Source organism: Equus asinus, chromosome 4 (assembly GCF_041296235.1).
Source record: "Equus asinus isolate D_3611 breed Donkey chromosome 4, EquAss-T2T_v2, whole genome shotgun sequence".
In the NCBI taxonomy this organism is placed as follows: Eukaryota; Metazoa; Chordata; class Mammalia; order Perissodactyla; family Equidae; genus Equus; species Equus asinus.
This window is the reverse complement of record NC_091793.1, coordinates 89,933,889-89,952,555: the sequence shown is the minus strand read 5'-3', so window position 1 is coordinate 89,952,555 and position 18,667 is coordinate 89,933,889. Positions and strand designations below refer to the sequence as shown.

The following is an 18,667-nucleotide window of genomic DNA, read 5'->3' as shown; positions in this document are numbered from 1 at the left end:
TATCCCTCTAGTAGGCCCAGGGCTTAGAATCACCCAGTCTATCACTCCAAAGTTAAACACTGCAGTGTTCTTCAAGTTAGTTCTCAATTTTATAGCTAAAGTACCACGGCTATGTGTTGAGTATTGGGGTTAAGACTGAATTCTCTCTTCCAAACACTAACTAGTACTGCTACTGTTTCCTTAGAAGAAGAGTTAGGACAATGCTCTACCAGTTTTATTAATGGAGGGATTGCTGGTTAGACTTTCATGTGACTGACTTTCAGAAGGGCCACCTATCAGAAAACACCATTGAAACTCTGGGCACCACAAAATAACATGGGAAGATCTGACTTGGTTAACTTTATACAGAACCTACTCACAGTAAGGCATTCATTAGAGAAGTTCAGTCAGCCAATAATACCTGTAGGTTGCTCATCTTAAGGAAAAATGGGGGTGTTTGAAAATGTGTTTCACAACAGGCTAGTCAAATTAAAGAACACGTTATTGCTGGTGGGATGCTCAGGTCAAAGGAAACGTAGCACTAAATAAGCTACTAAGAAGCAAACACAAAGCTTCAGAATAGGGGAGCTACACAACCCTTAAAATCCTGTTTGGAAGATAAATTATATTTTAGAGTAAATGCTGTGCATTTATTGAGGGTTAGATCAAACATCTCTTCTGTAAAATCTTAATCAATCTACTTTGGCAAAGCTGATCAATCCTTCTAAAAGTCATTGTTCATACTTTATAGCACTGATATTGAATTATTATTATTATTAATAGCAGTAGTAGCAGTAGTAGTCTAATAGTTATTTGGCAGAGTCTATGCCTTATTATCTTGTATATCCTCATGTCTCAGTTCAATGGCAGGCGTAGTGTAATTGCTCATCAAATGTTTGTTGAAAGAAATTCCTGCATGCATGCATACTCTTTTGAATCAATGAATGAATCAACTCCTGTGAAGACTGGCTATGGTTTCCTCACATCATGGGTGGAGTAGATCATGAATCCTGTAGAAATGGCAGGATTGTGACCTTCCTATGACAGCAGTACATTTAGATTTTATTGGTGGAAAGAATGCAGTCTAATGATGCTTCACGAGTATCAAACTTTCTGAAAGACGGACATATACTAAAGATTGCATTGTAAAATAGCAACAAAAAGTGATAAGGAAAAAAATTGTGGAATAACATAAAATGTTAAATGATGCTGAGAGCAAAAGTTTAGATCTCATTTTAGACTTGATTGTTCAGTTTCAAAAGCACAGCAAATCCAAAAGTGGTACAGTTGTTTTTCCCCATTGGGGCACTGCTGCTTTCTGTGGGCAGAAGTCAGTCATTGTGTGGGGACACTAGACTCAGGAATCATGGGTGCAGGGTCAGAGTGTGTATTTGCCTCCCTTTGCATTCCCAGGGCTCAACACAGATGTCAGAACATATTAACTTCTTAATAATATTTGTTGAATAAATGGATCAATAAATGAAATAATCTGGCTGTGGTTTTCTTATCAGCAGACTTATAGGCACAGAGCCAGTTTCTATTGAAAGTTAATTAGAATAACTTTCATAGTTTCACTCACAACCTTGGTTGTCCAATCTTATTTATTCCTCAAAGACTTATTATTTGCAAATATGAATTCTCCTGGCACTGCTTTCTACTACAATGAAGTAGTCCTCTTGACTCCAGCTGCCTGGTGCTTAAGTTTCAAAGGTGTTTCAAGTGCTTCTCCAGCACTTTGTCCCCAGAACTACGGTAGCGGTTTTCACACATAAGTGCATTTACAAAAGCCTTTACCTAATGCAGTTTCCCTTTCATGAAATTGTACGTATGTGGATTTACTTTTGTACACTTTTTCTACAATCAGGAGAATCTTACTTTGATTAGATGCACACCTGTTGGGGATAGTTTGAAAAAGAGGGAGTAAGGAGTTGCGAATTTGAAAAAGAGAAAATAGAGGTAAAGCAGGTGGCAGAGCAGGAGAGAGGTTTTTAAAATGCAGCTTTGGGAGAAATTAAAATGGCTAAGGAAACGTTAGAATTGTATCCCATTGGCTGGAAGGAGGAGAGGTGTGCGTGTTCTAGCACAGAATTGTCATGAGCAGAGCTCAAGTTCTGTGAGTGGGTAGGATGAGGGCCTGAGAGGTACCTATTTGCTATGCCTAGGTGCTTAAAGAAAAGTTGCCCAGGGTTTTTTTCAGCCAAGTTACTGTATGTATTTGGAGTAACCACGTGACCCAGGAGGTGAGAGTCAACAAGTCATCCATCTACCTGGAAAGGCGTGTAACATTATGTGGAGTACAATATCTATAGGGCAGGGGAGAGGTATACTGTCTGCCACAAAACAAAACAAATATGTGGTTATGTTGCTGAAAATGCTGGTAAGAGATTTTAATATGCTATCTTCATTGTTCGGCTTTTAAGAACGAAAAAAGTCTATTTATAATAACTTTTATAGCTTCATTCAACCTTGGTGGCCCAAACTTACTCTTTCTTTAAAGGCTTATTTTTTCTGGAAATGTGGATTCTGCTGGCACAGGGATCTTTGGAGTCTAATCTTTTTATTGGAGAGGGAAAGTGTATGTTTGTGTAGTGATATAAAAATTGCATGAGCCACAGAGATGCAAAAATATTGCTTTCTTTATCTTTCCATAACTAGACTTAATTTTTATATTGAGCCCCATTTTCAGTCTGAAGCAGAAAACTTCATTTAGTTACGTATAGTTCTAGTGGTTTTTCAGTGGTTTCAAATTTAAATCCAGTCAAATTCACGATTCCCCCCCCCTATGATTTTCCCTGGGGCTGATGTCAATCATAACATGTATGTCAAACATAATGTATGTCAGGAGACGGCATTTTTGGAGAGAGGGCATCCATCCCTCCATGTTGATTTGCCCTGTGCTGACTTCAGCTGAGATGGACAATAATCCTGTCCCAGCCTTTTGTTTTCTGCACGTCTGAATCTTGGGGACCCGCCAGACTGTTATTTTTGGAGGGGGCTCCGTCCTTCTTGCAGACTGAAATCGTATGATCTACACTGTAGCAACTTACTCTCCCAACAACCACCAGAATCTTCCCTGTCTGTTGGCTTTTGTATTTCATTTAGGAAATTCTTTGTCACATTAGAAAGTATTTGGTAGCCCCCTGATTCTGACGGGAGCCTTGAAGACTTCTATGAGACTGCAGAAAACCCGTGGTAGATTCATACTCCCTCCTTCCTTCCCTCCCTTCCTTCTAACATTTATCGAGTGCCAGGTACTTACTAGGCACTGGTAGCAGAATGTTCCTTCCCTGAAGGATTTCACTATCTAGTAGAATGTGAGAATTTCACTTTCTAGTAGGATGTGAGAACCAAAATAATTTACCCCACCTCCCAACATGCACACAAAGCTTGGACACTGAAGACTGAAACTACTTTCCCCCACAGTGTACTGTCTATAGTAGCATGACTTTATTAATTTATAAACTCTTGCCCAGGCTATTGGCTTTAACTTGTTAATGGAAAGCTTCAATAGACAGTTTGCACCCTCAAATTCTTTGAACCTCTTGCCTCAAAACTCCTTGACTTGCTGTTTCATGATGCTTATGCAATCCTAACCAACCCCCCATTTCCAACCACACCCCCAAATTGAAAAACCATCTTAACCCAAACTTCCAATTCTCAGTAAATTCTGATCTTGCCTGTTTGAGACACTGCCAAAGCACTGTCAGGATGGTATCTTCCATTACGTGGTAAGCTATAAACTCAGCTTTTTCTGGAAATCAACAACGAACCATCAACAGGTTGTGCTGGTGGTATTTGGGGAGCCGGCGCTCGATAATGGTATCATCATAACTCAATAGCAAGCCCTGCACCTAAAAGAAAGTCTATTTAGCACATATAATTAGTTCCATTTGCTGTGAAAGATTATTTTAAATATATGTTTATACATGATCAGAAGTCAGGCCTTTCATTGCTGTTTCATCATATAGTTTGGATACCCAACAGAGATTACTTCTTAATGGAGTTAAAAATGTGATCTTTGTTAATCACCATGTTAGGGTTTACAGGATGCAGGTTCTACTCATGCCTCAGGTCTTGAGTTTAGGCCTCCTTGATACTGCCAGATGCTGAGTTGGCCTCATGCTCCATTTAGTCACCTGACACTCTGATTAGGTTCCTAAAATATCTGACACAGGAGACACTATTTTTATACATTCTTTATTTTTGACTAAGGCTTGTTCCTTCTGTCTTCTGACCTATCCAGGTGTTATGATCTGAACGTATCCTCCCAAAATTCATATGTTGAAATCCTAGCCCTCGAGGTGATGGTATTAGGAAGAGGGCCTTGTTAGTGCCTTTTTGGCTCAGATCTCTTGCTTGTCCCTTCTGCCATGTGGGGGTACAGTCAGAAGTCTGACCTGGAAGATGGCCCTCATACTCTGATCTTGGACTTCCAACCTCCAGAGCTGTGAGAAGTAAATTTCTGCTGTTTATAAGCCACCACCACAGTGCTTATAATACCATCATGTTGTAGTATTTTGTTATTAGAGCCTGAACGAACTGAGATGTGCACTGGGCTGAACAATAAAAACAGTCCCTAAAATTTCTTTGTTGAGCATCTGTAAGACCTCCATTGGCCAGGGTTTTTAGTTGTAGGCAACAGAATCTGACCTAGCAAGTTTGCTTGGAAAGAGATTTATGATAGTTCACAGAATTATTGGGAGAGCTTAAAGTACAGACTCTAGGCTGAGATTCTGGGAACAATGCCCAGAATCACACTGAAAACTGGCTTGCTAAGGAAGCTGCTGTTGCCGTTGGCCTTGGTACCCAGTGCCTCTGCCACGATCAGGAAGATGTTTCATTGGGCCAGTGCTCCCACCACTGCTGGCCTCAGAAGAACCAAACACCCCTACCACTAGACTTTTTGAGAGTGGTTTTCAAAGTGTGGTCGCTGGCAGCAGCATCGGCATTCCCTGGTAACTGGTTAGAAATGGAGATTCTCAGACTGCACCCCAGATCTATTCGATCCAGTGCTCTGGAGAGAAGCCCTGATGATTCGTGTTTCTGATGCAGTATAAAGTTTGACAACTACTGCCACATGAGATTGTTCACTTTATTACTCTAAATCTCATGCACATACAGGTGTATCTGCTTGGCAGAACATAAGTCATATGAGAAACTCTAGCTAGGAAAGAGACTAAAGAAGTCTATGGCAGTATTTCTCAAAATTAAGTGTATATGTGAATCACCTGGAGATCTTGTTAAAATGCAGATTCTGATTTAGTAGGTCTGGTTGTTGGTGCCAACGAGATCACAGATGATGCCAATACCTTGCTCCATGGACCACAATTTGAGTAGAAAAAGTCTGTAGTACAGAAATACATGCTGGGAAGGAGGTTGGGGGCCTGTGACTAACCTGATATATATCTTCTACTCACCCTTTCTTTTAATAACTGATAACCTCCAAAATTTGCAAGAGGAAGAGATTATCCTCATGGAGAGGAGTCTGATGAATCTTCATACATTTTCCTGTCTAATGCCTTTACTTGAATAAGGGATGCACCACCTCCTTTCTTGGAAAACTTTGGAGTGTCTGGATATTGCACTTTAGGAGAGAAGTTGGGTTTCCTTAAAACCTAAGTTAAGCCAGAGTTGGTAGAGAGTTTTTTTAACTTTTTCTCTGAATCTCTTCAATCTTGTAACACTACCTTTCAATCAGAAAATAAACCCTATAAACTCAACAACACGCCCTCACCATGGCTCTTCTTGCTACTATCACTGTTGAGTGCCCACCTACCAAGACAGCCTGAAGCTGAGCCCTGAGACAGTAACAATTCCTGGAGGATTCATCTGGCTGCCTGGTAGCCAGTAGATTAAATCTGATCCCTTCCTTCATGGGTAAATTAGAGCTGTGTTTTCATAGGAATATTCTCAAATTTCAGGATGTTTTTGCCTTTCTTGCTTGAAGAACTTTGGCCAGCAATATCATTTATTGACTTACATTTCTGCCTTATCGTGATATTCCACCCAACATAGCTTCCAAATAGAGAACATATTTACAGCAAAGGAAGTGTGACTGGTCTTATGATGTGCCCATTATCCAACATGATGGCTGTGTTCTCTGGTGGAAGCTGTGTCTGCCTCCTGGCTATTCATGTTTCTGAATCAGAAGACAGACAAAGGAATCACTATTCTGGTTGAGGTAGATATACTGATTACTAGGGGTAAATTAGTTCACTGCTACACAATGAGGGCAAACCCTTCTGCTTTCTCACTCTGAATAACGGGGAGCTTTAGCGTGAGTTCTGAGTTCTGAAGGAGGACAGTAAAGTTAGGCAACTTATTTCCTGGTTCCATGTGGGTTTGCTAGGTACTGGCTACTTTTGTAAACCAAAGGTCACAGTCTCTGTCAGAAGTCCTCTCTGCACTTGTCTCTCTGCCTCCAGTTCTCTCCTTGCCCCTGTAGGCCTAAGGGGTAATAATACACACTACTCTTAGCTCTGGAATAATGCTCGCTCCCTTATTTTTTCTTATACCTCCCCTACTCCACTTGTAACTAACTCCTTTATTAAACTCTCCTCGAATCATCAATTTTTTTTTTCCTTTTTAAGAAGATTAGCTCTAAGATAACGTCTGCTGTTAATCCTCCTCTTTTTGCTGAGGAAGACTGGCCCTGGTCTAACATCTGTGCCCATCTTCCTCTGTTTTACATGTGGGATGCCTGCCACAGCATGGCTTGATAAGCCCTGCATAGGTTCGTGCCCAGGACCTGAACTGGCAAACCTGGACTGCCGAAGCAGAGTGCGCGAACTTAACCACTGCACCACCAGGCTGGCCCCTCAAATCACCAATTTTGAGAGTGAAATCTAAGTCCTGCCAGGACCCTTTCTGATTCTTAGATGAGGTCTGACAGTCTTCCCTCTACAATGCCCAAGATTTTCAATCCTACTAACTTAAATCCTTTTCTGGCTGCAGAATACTTAACTTTTACTTTCAAATTATTCCAGATAGCATTTAGCCATATAGAAGATATCCCTTCAAATACCCTATCATGTCGACATGAATTGAAGTTGTGTGGACCTAGTTTTCAGTAGATTGAAACAGGCGTGAGCCTCTAACACCAAGAGCACAATCAGCATAAGCGGTCACTATCCAGTGGGCACCGAACGATTTTACATCTCCGCTAAGCAGTGGTTTTCACTTTACGTCCATATAGTCCATCCTCAAATGTTAATTGTAATGGGGAGATAAGATGTTTCTATATATTCTTTTCATCTGATTGTATTTTCTTTGTTTTGTTCTTAAATCGCAAATTTTTATTTGGTTGAGAAATAGGTTGTAATTGCATACTTATTTGTGTGACTTGCTACAAAACTAAACTGAGTTTCTTGGGAGAACAGTAACGCTATCTATTTTGATTATTCCTAGATATCTACATAGAAAATACAATAAGTCTTTGTTGAGCAAATGAATTAAACTCATTGTTTGGATAGAAAGAAAAAGGTAGAGGGGCTCTAACTGGGTTTATGTTACCGAGTGGGTTTGTGATATGAGTATCAATGATGTGACTGGTTTTCAGACTACCTACACTATTTTCGCCACTAATCCTATATTTTCAGTAATATTATATATATTTTCTCTTGGGTGCCACAATTTAAATTATGAGAATTTATTTTCTAATTAAGAATAATATGGCTCTTAAATAAATCCATGGATTTAAACATACCTGCTTTACAGTGAATAAGTAATGAGTAAGTGAAGATAAATAAATGGATATTGGACCTAAGAGGAGGACATACAGGAGAGACAAGTTGTGGTATTGTGGCCTGGGAAATGTGGTCGAAGGAGGGCACCAAACTTGTCAGGGATGATCCCCTGCAGAGGATATTTCACTCAGCACTTATCTACTCACTCAATTTTATTTGCTGTTATGGTTAGTGAATATTGTTTATGAGCCCCTGTGTGCCAGGCATTGGTTCAGGTACTGGGCATCCATCAGTCAACAGAACAGATATAGTTCTCCTTTCGCTTGGTGTCCAGTCAGCAGAGACTCCTTTGGACTTAAAACAATACTTCCTATGCTACCCCTGTTTTGTCTGAACTTCAGGTTGATTGATCATAGCTTCTACTGAGACTTATGAAAGCAGAGGCTAGCAATTATTTTGTCAGCATGAGAGAGAAAAGGGAAATAAGAGTTTTAGTTTAAGGGTGAAGCTTGAGTCTAAAAAGCAAATATATACACTTAATTTGCAAAACATTGGTGAGCTAATGAGAAAACTGGAATGGGCAGAATGTTGTGGGTTTAGTAAGTGGAAGCACTAAAATTATTTTTATCAAGTTGATCCAGGCTTATTGAAGAGGAGTTATATCAGAGATGAAGAGATCATAAAAGAAAGATGTTAAATTATTCAAAAAACGAATAAGATTTTGATCCTAGAATTACATATGCACTGAACGAATTTTGAGCAGGAGATTAGAAAAAAATTTGGCAGTGATTGAGATATACAGTATAATGATATGAAGGAGTCAAGTGTACTGAAATGTCATCTATTCTTTACTATTATTGATATTCCTCCCTTCAAGTGGCAGAGCCTAATTAGCCTCCCTTTGAGTGTAGATTGAATTTAGTGACTCACATCTAATAAATTAAAGTAGAAGTGACAGTGTACAACTTCTGATACTAGGTCACAAAACGCATTAGGGCTTCCTCTTTGAATTTTCCTTGAGTCTCCTGCTTTGGGCGATGCTAGCTGCCATGTGGTGAGAACACTTAAGCAGCTCTATGAGAAGCTCATGTAGCAAAGTATGAAGGCCCCCTGTCAACAGACTGCAATAAACTGAGGTCTCCAGCCAACAGTCATGCAATTGAGCCATCTTGGAAATCGATCCTTTAGCCCCAGTCAAGCCTTCAGATGATTGCAGCCTCCAGCTGACATCTTGACTGCAATCATGAGAAGAACCTGAGCCATAACCATCTAGCTAAAATGTTCCTTGGCTTCTAATCCACAGTAACTGTGCGAGACAATGTGTGTTTGTTGATTTAAGCTGCTATATTTTGGGGTAATTAGTAACACAGCAATAGATAACCAAACAGGGAGAAACACAAATCTGTGGGCTTATATTTGCATAGCATGAATGCCTATATGTCAGAGTACTTTCAAGATATAACTTGCAGGACTTAGGGTCTCAACCTTGTGACAAAAGCAAGGAAGTGGGGCTGGCCATTGTTGTGGATATGGCAAGACAGAAGGGCAAATGTGTGAAGAAGTTCAGGGTGTTATAAGAGAACAACAAGGGAAAGATCTTGTCTTAGAAACTAAAGAAACAAAAAATCCTTTTTCTCCTAGTAAAGCAAATAGCAATTGAGAATTTATTTACACAAAAGAGTAGATCTAGGGCTAAATCTTGGTATCTTGTGGTCCCAAATGTGGGTCTTCACAAGAGTCAGAAGCTTACTTTTGTTATGTTTGACCAGGAAGGAAAAGAAAAAACAAAACAAAACAGGAGTTAGTTAATTATTCTGGTGCTGGAGCAAGAGTTCACTACTTCATCAATGTATCGATTGCCTGGGCAGTCATCATAATGGCTTGAAGGCATAGTTGGTGCCTGACCTGTCCTCTCATCCCCAGCTCTTACATACTTTTGCACTGAGGAGGTACTAATACGTATTTATTGAAACAGTCAATGAATAAATTAAAGAAAGGAGAATGATGAAACAAAAGGGGCGGAGGAAGTGGGAAAAGGTGGAATAAGCACAAGAAAATCAAAGGGAGAAGGAAAATGGATGAAAGAAATGTTTGTTAGTGCCTTCAAGTGGATGCTGACCTCTGACCACTCTGTGTACAGCAGAGCAGAACCCTGCCCAGTCTTTTTTGCTTCATCCTCTCACCTTCTGGTGTTATATCAGACAATGCTTTGCTGCTATTCATAGGGTTTTCATGGCCAGTTTTTTCAGAAGTGGGTGGCCAGGTCATTCTTCCTAGTCTGTCTTAGTCTGGAAGCTATGCTGAAACCTGTCCACCATGGGTGACTCCGTTGGTATTTGAAATAACAGTGGTATAGCTTTCAGCATCACAGTCACATGCAGCCACCACAGTATGACAATCGATAGATGGTGGTGTGGTTCCCTGACTGAGAAATGAACTCAGGCTGTGGCATTGAGAGCACCAAATCTTAACCCAAAACTGGATCGCCAGAAAGGAATGTAGGAAGAAAGAAAGAGAATAAGGAAAAGATAGACAGAAAGAAGGGAGATATGGGAAGGTGAGAAGAAAGAAAGAAATAGGGAGGTGGTAAGCAGTGGCACTCTATTGGAGTATGAGCAAGAGGGTGAGGCTGGAGCAGGGAGCTCATGTTCTCAGGTCCCAGAAGTGGCTGTGAGAGGCAACTCAACTGGCAAGTTCCACCAGGCTCCCGCTTCGTCAGCCTGATGGCAGACACCACAATCCCCTCACCCCATTGTTGGGATATGTTTTTTTCATATGATTCTTGACACTTTCCATGACTTTACCCTCAAGCAAACAACCACAAAAAAAATCACATTTGTGTGATTCAGAATTTCGAGACATTTTTTCACGATTTGAACAAAGGAACTACCATATAGAGAGCACTGTTGGCTTCTTGTGATGTGTTTCCAAACTTTTATGATCATAAGAGTCACCCAAAGAACTTGAAAAAATAAAGATTCCTGGGTCCAAGACGTACTGCATCAGAATCATTCATTCATATGATTCTCAAAATGCATCAGTCTTTTTTTGCTGTTCATGGAAATTTCCCTGAAAAATATCTTGCTCCAAATCTCAACCTAATTATCTCAGCCCAAAGCAAGTGCCCCAATCCCAATTACTAACCAAAAGATGTAATTTGATGCCAGTGTTTCTCAAATTATCTATAGTGAAGGACTATTTTTTTTAACTACCAAACTGTCACAGACCAATTTTTTAAACATAAAATACTATAAAATTGAGTTAGAAAAATGAAATAAAAAGACATGCAAAACAAAACCTCCAAATTTTTTATTATTTAAGTTCAACAGACATAAGATACTCTGTCCAAATGTTATAAAGGTTTCTAAATGCTTACTCTGAATTTCTGTCTTAATCTCATTGGGGTTTGGGGCAAACAGCTACTGGGCTGCAATGAAGGGCCTCCTTTGGGATTCCTGTTGCTAGCTGAACAATTCTAATCATTTCTCTTCCACCTAGCAACAGTTACTACCTCAGTTCAATTTCTATGACAAATTAAGTTTAAACTCTCCAAAAATCCTGCACACAAATCTCCTGGACACGCACAGGAAGACCAAATGATTGGCCCCTGCTTATTAGCTGCTTGCCACCAAGTCCCTTCCCTCTGGCTGACACTAGTTTCCTGTCCCCAAGCCAATCTGTAATCCATTCCAAGAGTTCTTCCCCTAAGCTATGTTTTTGATCTTGTAAATCAATCTTTGTGTCATGCAATTTTATCACATGCTTCTCTGATATCCAGCTGTCCACTATTTCACCCTGATCTATTCATTAGACAGTATGCTCAAAGGATTGAAGTCAATTAATATGGAAGGGCACATTGTTTCTCTAGTGTTCCTCACTTGTGGGTTGATGCTGGGAGTTCTGCAAATTATCAATTAACACGCTTTCTCCTGTTGCCTCGAGACATGATTTTCAATATGTTTGCATGAACTTTGAAGTTCATAGGGCTAGGTTCCTCTTTGCTTTCCTTTCTAAATATCGGGAATGTAGAATGTATTCGTGTTTTATAATCCAAACATGGACTATGTATTTCCTTCTTTTCTGGATTAAAGTTAGTGAAAGCTTGTAAAAAAAAAAAAGACCTCACCTTAGTTTTTGAGACACTTTCAATAACCAATAGTATAGAAATAAGATGAGGAAAGGAAATGTGTGTTGGTATAAGCCACTCTTTAATCTATTCCCTGGATTTCAGTGATCATCTCTCCTCGGATCACTTTCACATTCCTTTTTCTCAAATCACTTGATCACTTACTAAGGATTCAGTCCCAATAATGGGCCAGATAGTCCTGAGTGTCTAGTTGGCATCTGAATTTCAACATTTACCAAATAAATGTAATATTTTCTTCTCAAACCAAATATTTTATTTCCTAGTTATTCAGGGTCAAACTTTGGTATTGTCTTTGAATGAACTCTATGTAGCTATCCCTAAAGGATTCATTTCTGCAAGGTGTCATCTTCCTTTCATTCCTCTGCTGAACCCAGGCTCTCATTAGTTTTACTTAGAGAGGTGGATTAAATCATTTCCTCTCCTTCGGCCACTCCTAGTGTTAACCCAATTTAACACAACCACCAGATCAATTTATTTCATGTTAAGTCACGTCAATTTATTTTAAAGCACAGTTTCACCTTAGTGAGTCCACATTTCCAATGGAATACAATTCATATTCCCTACTTATAAGTGCCGTAAGCTCCTGCAGACAGAACTAGGGACTTTCAAATACAGACTTCACAGTGTTCCATTTGTGTGCATTTACATTCCCTTTTCCTGGAATGCCCCAATTCCAAATTCCCAAATGTTATAGTTTTATCTATTGCCTACCCTTTAGAATCTCCACCTCTCTCAAGAAGCCTTCCCTGATTAACCCATTCAAAAATAATCCCTCTGTTTCCCATAATGCTTTCTTATTTCTCATCTTTTATTTTACGTAAATATGCATTTCTTATGTCATCTGGTAGATTGTAAGCAGTTCAGGTAAATATTTAAATTGCATTTTATTATTAGAGTAATTTTTAGAAATCATCACACTAATATGATTTTTATTATTATTTTGATGTATAGGATTTTGAAGTCGACAGACCTGGATTCTAATCCTGCCTCTACTACTTTCTTACTTTACGATTTTTATCCTTAGTTTCCCCATCTGTGAAAGGGGATAATAATATTGTCCCCTCCATAGTGTTTTCATGTGTGTGAGACTCAAATGAGAACCTATACCAAGCACTTAGACAGTGTCTCATATGTACCAAGTACTCAATAAATAAAGGCTGGTATACAATGACTGAGATTAAGGGAGGTTAATCATAAATAATTTGTACCCCAAATATAATTTATTTTGTTGTCTACAGCCTTAGTTACCTGGGATTCCTGAAGAATAAAACGGTATAAGAAACACTGCAGAATCATCAGAAACTACCTCATTGGGTGTAAAATCCAAGAAACGTCCAGCAAACACAAATGTGATTCTTCCTTGTGCACAAGATGCTCGCTCTCCTCTCTGCCATTCTATGATTTCCCTCACAAGAGTTATTCAGCTCCCAGAAAAAGATGACTCAAATATGCTCTGTGAGGGTTTATGATCTAGTTGAGGCAGACAGTTCTACACACACATAACTAGCATTCAAAGCAGATTGTAATTCCAAAGAATAGCCTTCAAGGAAGTGAATGTTTTCAATGAGTAGGAAAAATGGGAGGTTATCTCTAATGAAAGCAAGAACAATGCAAAAGCAGAGTGATGGAAAAATATACCGTCTTTGAGCATTATTGCTTGAATGTTTTATTCCTCTCTACTCACCTGTCAGACAAAATTCAAACTTCTAAGGTGAAGAAAATGAGGGAGCAAGTTGCTCAGGAAGACAACTAGTTCTAGGAATTCTCTACATAGCCAGAGTCCCACTTCCACAATAAAAGAACCAAGTGAGGCAGTATTTTCCAATCACTCTCTTGGTAAGTTTTGCTGTATGGAGTAGTTATGATGATGGTAAGTATGGATAGTACAAATAGATAAAATGCAATAATATACGCTCATCATCAACAATGTATGCTCATTACCATCCATGAAAAGAAAATGTCAGTCATAGCAAGTATCAATATCTTTTCAGATAATTGTGAAAACACATGATAAACATATCTATAACAAAGTTTCAGATAAGGTTTAGGTGTCTTTCTTTTAGATGAAAGAGGGAACATTTAGGGTGGTGTGACCATAGACTAGGTGTCTTTCTTTCAGATATATTTATTACAAGATCTGTGCATTTACTGTAACCTATAATAGATATAATAAAATGATCAAGACATTAATTTAGATAGCTATGCCCCCTTTCCTCTTAAAGTGCTTTTAATATTTTACTCTTCTTCATTGACCCAATTTCTTAGAGAGGAGCGTCTAAGGAGGCCTTTTTTATAAAGCTTATAGAGAAAATGGGCACTTTTCTCTTTAAAAATCATATAAAAAATAGGACAAAGTACTTTGCCAGCATAGGATATTAACATAAAACACGTGGAAAGTGCTGCTATCACAAAATAGCTTAGACTTTTTTCCTTGGATCCAATTTATCACGGCATTCTGAATTTGAGTATAACTTTTTCGGTAAAAATGACTCTTCACTCATCTATGTGAACAAATGGGGCTTTAGGCATAGCATCACCAGAGGATTTCCTATGCTATGTTAAGACCCCAATATGGACATTCCATTGTGAATATAAATAACCCAAGTCCCTCTAAACATGCCTCTCCATATGGTTTTGCTTAACAATGTGGCAGATGCCCTGGATGGAAACCACCTCTTTAGTTATAGGCAGGCCGGCAAGCTTCTGTCACTGTGTTCTCACTGGTAGGTCACTGGATGGGAATGCCAACTGGGGCAATTCTCTTGGCAGTCAAACTTGCAGGTGACTTGCAGGCCCAGGGACATTTTAAGGCTGCTCTACCTAAGAAGACTGCCAGTTTCGTTTTTTTGGGTGTGAGGCCATGTCAATTTTTTTCCCAGGTTTGACGCTTCACAGAAATCTATTGGGATTAAAGCCAAGGAAAAAAGACTAGATGAAGATGTATAGTCAATGTTGACATTGCTTATTTTTTCCCGCTACTTCTCATCAAATGAGCATTGAGAATCTCTGAACCTATGTTTTCAATGAATGTCTCCACAATTAACCCCACTCATCAAGTGTTCGCAGAGGCTATGGAAATTGTTTCCTGGACAGAGAAATGCATTATAAAAATTCTTAGGAGGCTGAGAGCTTTTTTGGATTAAAAACAAAAGAAAAATTAAAACTAAACTTTAGGGCAAACTCCTGATGCCGGAAGCTAAGTCTTACTGAGGTGTTAGTGATATTTACGTTCCCATCACCTGAGCTGTGAGAAGAGAGGATGCTGTCTGTTTCCTCAGTCCATCTCTTTTATTCAAGGCTCTTATGTAGAATCTACTTCCCTTGATTCTTTTTGATGATTGATTCCTGCTCTTTGTGCTGCCAAACCCTCTCTCCCTATATTCCAATAAGGACTTCCTAGGATGAGTTTCGATCACTGATATTTATTTTACTAAAAATAAAATTACCAGCATTCTAAATCCTGGTGGTGTGTTTATATAACTGTGTCTTCAGGTTATTTACCTATTCTTGACCAAAATTGTCAGTTTCTTCATCTTTTAGCATCTTTCAGCTAATAACATTGTGTTGTCCATGACTCAAGACTGCCCTAGGTGCTTTGTGTACATCATTTAACTTTTGCAACAAACTGAAAGGTACAGAAGAAGAAACTGAGGTCCAGAGATTTAAGCTAATTTGGGCCAAATCCTAGAAAACAGCTAAACTGGGTTGAGAATATAGTTTTCTTTTTCTCTGTAGTTTAAATTCTTTTCACTCCACCCTGCTTCCTGTAAGGTATTTATCTGTAGAATACAAGGGAGACTATTTTACTGGCTAGTTTTCTCTATTGGATTTTATACTTTTTGAGAATGGAAGTTTTTTTTGTTTTTTGTTTTAGTATAGAAGGCCTGTGCCTAGCTGATACTTACACTGTCACTGGACACTAACTCACTGACTGTAGAATTAGTAAAACACATTGTCCCATCCTTGCATCAACTTCCACTTGTCAAGTCATCCATACCAATCTTCCTCTTTCCATAGCCTGTGTTCACAGAATGGTGCTTTTGTCCTAGTCTGCATTCCCAGGAATTGGATGACGTTAAGAATATTTAAAGCCTACCTTGATCACTTGGACAAGCCCCTCCTGCCATCCTATGAGGGCTCCCCAAGGGAGAACATACAAAGGAAATAAAGGATCAATTTATTATTAGGTGCAGCTTTGACATAATTACAGAAAACTGAGCAGATTTTCAAGAGAATTCTTTTACAGGTTAAAGACTTAAAATGTTTGTGGCCCCTGAACTCAGAAGAAAATCTCTGGACTTGTATAGTTATTAGATAAACAAGGCTCAAATCTTTTGCCTTCAACTAGCCAAACAGAATAATGATGCTTGTGGCATTTTCCAGAGTTTAACCTGAACTGACAATTTTATACCTTCTTACAGAGAGAAATGATATTCAAGAAAAAGAGTCAAAATAACCTTCGATCCATCTATCTCTTAACATATTCCAAGTTTTGTCTTTCATTGAGCTTTTACCAGAAAGTTTATGGAAAGTTTTTATTTTCTACTAGGCAAAGGGATAGATGCTTTATATGATTAATTTCATTTAATCATAAAATCAAGCATTATATTCATGTTGTAGATATTTTCATCTATTTTACAAATGGTGAAATGGGCTCTGAGAAGTTAAGGAAATATTTACAATGTCATTCAGCTAGCAATTAATCGAGACAGACTTTGAGCATGTAAATTCCTAATACCCAAGTCTTGGGTTTGACCTAATATGTTATATTGACATAAAATCATGAGTTAGGTTTAATTGTTAAGTTCTCTGTTTTATTGCTGCTCAATATAACACACGGTCAAGTAGAGAATATTAATTTCTTAATTCTTTGTAAAATAATTGAAATTTTTTCTGTTGTCTTTTGATTGTGCCTTACATGGAAACTAATAAAATAAATCACTTCCAGATTTGATTTGAGGGAAAAGCTTTATCACTTAAAGAACTAATGTTTTCTTTATTAATAAATAGACATATATAGTATATAGATTTCTTTTCTCTCTTTCTTTTTCTTTTTCTTTTTTTTCTTTTTTTGCTTTTCTTCCAGGAAACTAAAGACTAAATTTTAATGCTCAGTCATGGAAATTATTTTAGAAGGCTAAGAGGTACTTTCTTCATCACTTAAAAAATTTTTCATATTGACAGTTTTATTTTCTTCTAAGTCTGAAATCCATTTTTAAAGAAGAGGAGTTTTAAATGATAAATAATTAATATAGATCCAGAATCAAAACCTGTATTTTTAAAATGAGACTTCTCAAATTTTATCTCCTATCTATTTACTTATCTTTCTACGTTGTTCTTACCTCATATTGTTTTTTTCAAATTTTGAAAGCTGAATTAACTGTCATAGCAAGTCTTAAGCATTACTCTTTCAAAGCTTGAATTGAATATTTATTTAAGAAAAAGCTTGCAACGTTCTTTTAAAGGACAGAACTTACTAATTAGATTTTGGTTTAAAAATGATGAAATGCCAAGTCTTAGTTCACAGTTTATTTTAAATTTTATGAGAGTTTGCACTTGTCTTCTTTTCTCCTCCTGTCCTTCTCTGAAACATTCCAGTCATTATCACATCATATTTATAGCAATCTTTCCTCTGAAAATGTGTTCATGGAACACTGACCATGTTTCATATATAAAAATGAATCCAAAGTAAATTGATTGAAAATATACATATTGTGTTTGAGTTAAGATGATGTCAAAGCAACCAGGAGACTGGTTACCTCGGCCACCTCAGGTATTCGACGCACATCATTATTTGGCCAAGTCTGCGCTAAAATGAGGTCAGGTAGTTACTCGGCATTGTGGCAAACAAAAAGCTGACTAAATGTTGCATTTGCCAAGTAGTTCTGTTGATGTCCCCTGGGATAATTAGCTTCAGGTGTTTTCAACATCACCTTGACATGGTCTGTCTGGCTTAACACAATTTACTTTTCTGACTACACAGGGCAGAGGGCATCTCATGCCCTGAATCCCAAAGATGTGAGCCAAGCATTGCTAACCTCTACCTCTCTTCTTTTTAATTAACCTGAATACGTTTTAAAATATGCACATCTACCCTGTAATATTTGCACATACCGTATTTGTATATCTAATTTGCTATATATGTAATATACCATTTATTTGTCCAGACTTCTTTTCCTTGTTGCGTTTCAGAAAACTTTTCAGAAGTTTTCAGAAACTTCTGCATTAGCAGAGGCCTTAGAATAGATGCAGGAGAAAATATTATTAAGCTTGGAACAAGATAACCTAATTTGTCAAATCTGAGACTACTGGAGCTGACAAACTGAATGTTTCCTTTCAGGGCAAATGTTGAAAACAGCCCTGGAACAAAACCTGTGGAGAGAAGTTGTGAATACATTGCCAAATGACTTGAATTGTGATAAAACAGAAATAAATACTATTTTCCCCTGTTAATATTTAAATAGTTCATATATTTTTAAAAAAGAGCAAAGAATAACTTATGTATTCTAATGATAGCTAAGTTCCTGGTTTGTTGGTGCTTGTTCTGGATTTCACTTTTGTGGGCTCTGCTGCTAGTAGCTGGATCAAGATGATTTCCTAATGTAGCTCTCATGGCTAACCATCTACATCTTTAGTATTCCGATGTTTGAAAGAGGCAATATAAAATAATTATGCTCAGAACTGTGAAGTTTACTGGCTGTGCTGCCACTGTTATATTTATTAGCATAGATTATAAAGCGAAGTGGGGATTTGGCAATTTTATGGTCTATTGATCAAGATAGGTAGCACAGAAAGATAATTTAGAACTTAAAGTGAACTGATTAGTTGGACTGTAACTACTGATCAATTATTCAGA

General features: G+C 38.1%; 1 protein-coding gene across 1 annotated transcript in view; it reads left to right on the top strand.

Annotated features, from left to right (window-relative positions):
- LOC106825075 (heterogeneous nuclear ribonucleoprotein A1-like) overlaps window positions 1–18,667 on the top strand; it is a 202,700-nt gene that overhangs the window by 145,033 nt on the left and 39,000 nt on the right. The window lies entirely within an intron of this gene.